Genomic DNA, 7,241 nt, shown 5'->3' on the forward strand with positions numbered 1-7,241 from the left:
TATTAAGCCATTCTTATAACGATAATCAATTCCAAGTTGGACAATTTTGAATTGTTCTTTAAAATTCTTTTATTTTTATTTTAAATTCAGATTTTCTTCATTTTGTTTTAAGCAAATTTTTTATGTGTTTGCTACTGTTTAGGTACTAGTAGCATGTTTAAAGGCGCTGATTGCTCTTACAGATTAGTTCAACGCCTTTCTTGAAACTAGATATTCCAAAAAGTTGTTTAATCTCATTATATCACTCATCAAAGAATTTATCTTTTTTCAAGAAAATTGTAATGCAAAATGAATGCATTAATGACCTCGGAATTCTTTTATCTTCATGAATTGAAAAAAATTACTGGGTTTTTCTGATAAAAAGTCTTTCAACACAACAAGAGTACATTTGGTGAAATTTCACAAAAAGAAGAGTACGCTCATTTCTCAATCGAAAAAGAGTACTAGTACTCTTCAAAGAATACGTATGGTATCCCGAGGCTATCTAAAGAAAAAAGTTTTAGTAAAAATAAGTGTTGTAATTTACAACTTGTGAAGCCTAAAGCACAAAGGAAAAAAACAGTGTCCTTTCCTTTGGCTATTTCAAAATCAACTTAATAAGTTCAATATTACTAAGATTTACTAAGTTGAGTCGAATAACTACGTTTTAGAAGTTGCTACTCTCGTATGTATGTATGTATGTATAATCCATCCAACGACCCCCTGAGCTGGCAGGTATGTTATGCAAAAGAGCCAATATTAATCCGTTTGATTAAAATTGTTCAATCGCGGGTGCTGGTGGTGTTAGCTCTATTGAAATTCCAGCAACCCATTTCAGAATGGCAACTGCACATCCCGAGGCTACTTTCATTGCCAATAAGCCCCGTCCAATCATAGCCGCATGACCAAATGGGTCATGTAATTATGATTAGTCTTTCCATCTTTTATTGTTGACATATCCAGCAACTTCATATATATAATTGCCAAATTATATAAACTTAGCACCCTAATACGTCCAATTAAAGATGGACATGTATTTAGTTTATGATTTCAATTATAATTACTATTATTTTATAGATGAAGATAAATAATATGGGTGAAAAAAAATACAATAATTAAAAATTATAATGAGCAATAGCAATAATAAGGATAATAAATAATAATATTAATAAATAATATTTAAAAATGATAAAATTAATTAAAGATGTCATCAGATAGCCTGTAAGAATTTTTGATATTGATAAAATTCTAAATTTGATCATGCACACACATTCTATGATATATGATATACCGGGTCATCTAGAACATATGAAAAATTTCATACAACATGAAAAATAGAATATTTTGTTTAAAACAGGGTTCCACCGCTATGGTTGAATATCTCTAAAATAATGACAAAAAAATATGATAAAATATTATGAAGGCATGTTTTAAGAACCTGGATATGCTTTGAAAAACAGCAATAATCTTTTTAATTTGATGGAGCCTAAAACCAAAACAATTAATATAAAGTGTTAGATCTTATGATTATATTTTTAGCAGACATTATGAAAATAGAAAATCAAATTTTAAAAATCATATAATATAGAATAATTTAATATAATAACATAATATAATAGGTATAATTTAATATAATATAGTATAATATAAAATAATAATAATATTATATAAAAATATAATACAAATCATCATAAAAACGTCATAAATAAATTCATCCAATCTTCTGCAAAAATAGAACAGTTAACGAAATCATCAAATGTAAATACGCTGGAAAAATATTATTTTGCTTTTAAACTGTGAATGATTAATGAAGATGAGCTCTGAAATACTAGATGATGCTTGAAGTTAATTCGTTATTTTAATGGGAACGTTGACCAACCTGATATTCGTTGCGCTTTCTTTTAACAAAAAAAAACATCGATGACCTTAAATTTTTATTTATAAATAATCTTTTATTTGATGATACTGTAGAATGAATTCAAGAAACTGAACATTGTACAATTGATGTAATAAACTTATTAGATACAATTTATTTACATTTTTCTTCTTCAACTGATCAATGAAACCTCAACATTAACAGGGTCACCCATCATCCCTCACGTGTTCTCACCTACTCGTTAACACTGATCAAACAAACAAAAAAAAAACAATAAATGAACCTTAAAAATGATATCAGTAAAATAAGACAGGTGTCGCGCTGAGAAATAAAGTAGTAAAAACAATTTCATCTGGATTCTCTATTGTGACGAAAGAACAACACCTAAAAAACAGAAATGTGTACCTCTGATTACTCTATAAATAATATATAAATCATGGAATCATTCACTCATAAATAAATATAGATTTTAGAATGTCTGAAAACAATATAAAATAATGAAATTACCGTTTCTGCTTTTGTTTTCAATGAGAAACAGTGCTATGATTGAGTTTTAGAAGTTGCTACTCTCGTTGCTCGAAAGTATAGGTAAGAAGAACAGATACCTAGTCTAAACTGGAATACCTGATGACTTTTTTTTATTGAGATTTTGTGATACGAAATTTATGGCGCCTGGTGACTTCTCTCACTGTTTAGAGGTTCCTCGCTAATCTAGGTTCGACCAACGGTTGTAGTTAGTAATAAAGCAAACGCAGATTCGATCGCGTCGTGATCCCATGTCCAAAATTTGATGCAGCCAACCAAATGGCGACCGTCAAAAAAGTTCAATTTATTACATGTTTATTTAACTTAGTTTTATATGTTGTAATTAGCCCACATCTTTCTACCGACTGCGACATTTAGCTTAACTTAGCTTGATTGACTACTCACATCCCATTTACCGATGTTTCATTTAAAGTACATACATAAATTCATAAGTTCATACATCTGAGAATTTTTCATACGTCTACGTCTAGTTTTTATCGAAATAAAAAGTTAAATGTTAACTCTGAGATACCCTTTTCCCTTAGCCATCTCGTTGACTTTGGCTACTTTGACATATCTACATATATTGAACTAGCAATGTCTAGGTGTGTTAAAAGGAGAAATCATAAGAAAATTGAAATGGGAAATGAGGAGAATATTCAAAAATGTGTAAATGTACAAATACATTCAAAAATGTACAAAAATGCACACGAAATTTTAATACGTTTCCACAAATTTTATTCTCTGATTGTTTCAAATGAAATACTTTTGCAGAAATTTGAGTTTGGTTTCGAATGCCTGTTGAATCCTGAATCTTAGTTCTGATTTTTACTTTGAATGCTTATTCTTAACTCCGATTTAATTAACAGTCCAGAACAAGAATTCATAATTCATTTTAAAATCCCAAAAGAAACTACAAAACAAACATCTCATAATTCTGAATTCAAATCCTCTTAGCTCTGATTTTTTTTTCGTGAGTTTTTAAATATTTCTTCATCAAAAATATTTTCAACTACCATGCTCTGATTTATAAGTTACAAGTTCAAAATACACACGACGTCGAAGTCGCCGTCAAAGTCAGAACGACGACGTCCAAGTCCAACACAGTCTTGATCTAACAATCATGGTATTCATTCAGAGTTGATCGCTTTGCCGTTTAAGTTCGTTGCTCGGGCATCGCGCGCGTTAGTCGTTTCGAACTTGGCACGTTTTATTTTTGAAAAAAAAAAAAACAAAAAACAGAAAACATAAATATAGATCTCCTTCTGTGGTGAGGTTTAGAAGAAGTTGGTTTACATTATCGTTTCTTGAGCCTGGCATCCTGACTAGAAAACCTATACCTACACGAGCAAATGTGGTACGTTGAAAGCTGTCCGCGTGTTCTGCATCTGGGTTTCTGGATTGAGAGGATCCTGCGTGAGTGAATTCACATTCTTGAGTAGCACATACAAATGTAGAGATACAGTACCTAAAATAAACCAAACGATCTGGAAACACATGTGGCTTCTTTCCTTCGCCCCGTTTGTTCCCGGAATTGAGCAATTGAATCAAATCAACTGCGGTTCTTCATTTGACGATGCTGTGTACCTACTTGCATCTAACCACGATATACATAGGCCTACCTACATACAAGATAAAGTGGTGCAAATGTGATGATCCAGAACCACGAGCAGCGTTCAGAGCGACGACGTTGCGTCGCGTCGCGCGATCAGGCGCAAGCAAGCAGGGGGTCAATCGTTCTGTTTTAAATTGATTCTGAACACACGCTGCCGCGCGCTTCACTCCACACACTAACATCACTGCACGCTGTTATCACTGCTAAATGTTTGATTATTTTGTACAGTTATCTCGCGATTATGAATTCTTTTACAACGGAGGTAGGGTTGATTTGTTTGTTATATTTCGAAATATTTAGAAGCTATAGGCATATTCATTTCAACATGATTTCTCAGCCTCAGCTCGTAATCGGAATCTCTTACAGTAGTCAAATATTCTCGATGTCTGGTCAAATGTAGCAAAACAGCCATATATAACTAAACAATCTTTTCTAAACAATAATTAAACATTCTCATAATTTTTTTGAAATGATTCTAACATGTCACTCGTTTTTTATATATAATCGTCATAATGCAAAATTTGCGGGGCAGTATTTAACACTCAATTTTATTTAATTTCCAAATTTAGAAAATATTAGCTTACCTGGTGTGCTTTGCTACAGCTTTAAAAAAATAAATTTGTGAATTTTTTTGTCAGTTCTACCATGTTTGTCTTTCTATTCAATTTCTTATTTATAATTTGTACCATAATTTACGTGTACTATTTTCTTGAAATTTCCTATTATTAATGGTTCTTATTTATTTTAGGACCACCCTAGCGGAGAATAAATAGGCAACCCTAGTGCAAAATTCATTCTTAGATGCCTTTCAAACATTTATAAGGGTTACATTAGCTTTGGAGCGTTTTGTGATTTATTTGAAAAGCCAATTCTAAAATATTCCTTAGAAAACTACCGGTTTTTCGAAAAAGCCTCAAAAAGTCGTTTCACGCCAAATTTTTTTTAGGAAACCATTTTATCTAAATGATTGCGACATTTCTTAGTCATTTGACATCGAAAGCAAAATTTTATTTTTTTCAATTTCTATTGGTCCTTCTTTTGGTGATTTCTGAAGGGCACGAAATCGTATTTTTGAGCTCTTTATGGTACCCTTAAGTCAAGTCCGATTGAGCTGAAATTTTGCACAGGTCAGTTTTTTAGGCCTTCAAAATGTATATGGTTGGTTTTTGAAATTCGATGACGAAATTTTTCCCATACATCCATTCAGGGGCGGTCCTAGAGTCGGCTCTTGGGGGGGGTGATTTTCCAATTTTCAAAAATCAGTCAATATAAAGGAACGTTAATACCTGGTGAAAAAAACTATCATTTGAGTGAGCGGAAGGAGAAGGGAGAGGTTGCGGGGGGAGGGGGGGTGGTATGGCTAAAACAACCAGCGAATCTATAATAACCACTACGGAAAAATGATGATATTTTTTTTTTATTTGTAGGTATATCTGGTATTTTAGAATTGTCACTTTAAGAGCTCTTTTAAAAATTTCTCGTTATAAATGAAATTTTTCCAATGAAAATAATACACACGTTGTTGAGAGATGACACGTAGAAAATATATTCAAGTTATTTTAATTTTTTTTTCCTGAGCTTCTAAATGTTAGCGATCTGGTATTTTATAATTTATCGGAAGTATTTTACTTTTCATCGATAAGTCCGATAAACAAATTAACAAACATAACTAACGAGCATTGAATTCTTCATTGGGGTATTTTACTGAATCGTGATTTGGAAATTTAGTATTATAATTTTCAAATTTGGAAACACAATATATAAAATCAAGACTTTAAATATAAACTAAGTAGAAAAAAACGATTATCAAAATCAGTTTCTAAATTCTGGAACCGAATTTTATTTGATTTGCTCTTGAATTTAAAGTTTTCATTCAAAATTTTCAATTTTAATTGTATAACAACAAATAAATTATAAAGAAAAGTTATATATCTTTGTTCACCTTCACATAATTACCAATTTTTTAAACAATTTTGAATTATAAAGCAAATTATTAAATGAAGGATTAATTCTGATTGTTAATATTCTTCTTTAACAGTCTCAATAATTATCAATTGAAATAGCCAAGCTTTCAGATTAAGAATATCAAACCTTAAGCTAAATTTTAAATTAAATTTTCAATATTATTGTGTAGATGAGCTGAAAGGAGTATCGGTGACATAATTGGTGTAGATCTTGAAAGTGAGTGTTGGTTAAAAATCACTAAAAGATCTTCTGACTGTTTTGCATGATAGAATGCCTTGTTGCCGAAAAAATAGTGGAATGACAAGGAGATACTTTTAATTCACAAGGGAAAAATTAAAACCGTGGCAAACTGATTTTGAAAGCTTTTTGCGTCTCAAACTCGATTTTTTTGTCTGTTTTTCTCTTCTAATTTTCTGGCATTGAGTAATTTTAAAACTTAGCAGTTCAGAGTGAAATCGATCAATGATAATTGATGAAGAAACTAACCTGAACAACAAAAAATATGTTAAATCTTTACATTATCCTTTATTCATTCAATGATGCAGGTAAGACGGAAAAATGCTAAAAAGTAACAAATTCCCGGAAAAAAAATCCAGATTTCGTCTAGATAATCTTCGTATTTTACAAATTGATTACTTCTATAATTTTTTCTCATGGTAAATTACTCACAGTCTTTATGAAAATTGATCATTAAGTTAATTTCTTTTTTCTAAATTTTTTTGATATTTTACACTTTTGCTGAAAAGTGCACAAATTTCTCCAATGACCCTTGTATTTTCAAAATTTATACAGGAAAAAGAAGCTGATAAAATAATTAAAATTTGCATTTAGAGCTCCTAAATAAGTTGAAATCAGTTTTCAAATTCTTTGCACATCGGAAAATGTAAATTTAGTTTTCTTGTATTATAGTTTTGAATGCAGATTTTGGGTTTTAGAGATGAATTTGAATCTCTATCTCCAACACCAATTCCTGAAACAGCTGATATAAATACTTATTTGTTCCTTTTTGGCACTAAAAACTCATAGGAAACGCAAAAGTCATAAAACGTAATCTCTTTCTTCGATTGGTTGTTGCTGAAATCTCTTAAGAAGATTTTTTTTTAATTTAAACTCTTACTATGAATATTTTATATTCGATTTCTGTTTGGCAGTACTTGTATTTTTTTCATAGTCATCCATAATATGATTGTTGAAGTGATACATTTCAAACAGAATTAAATAAAATCAGATCTAAAATTTAAATTTTTGTTTTTGAATTTCATAATATAGGTTATTAATTTT

The sequence above is a fragment of the Uranotaenia lowii genome, chromosome 1 (assembly GCF_029784155.1).
Source record: "Uranotaenia lowii strain MFRU-FL chromosome 1, ASM2978415v1, whole genome shotgun sequence".
Lineage (NCBI taxonomy): Eukaryota > Metazoa > Arthropoda > Insecta > Diptera > Culicidae > Uranotaenia > Uranotaenia lowii.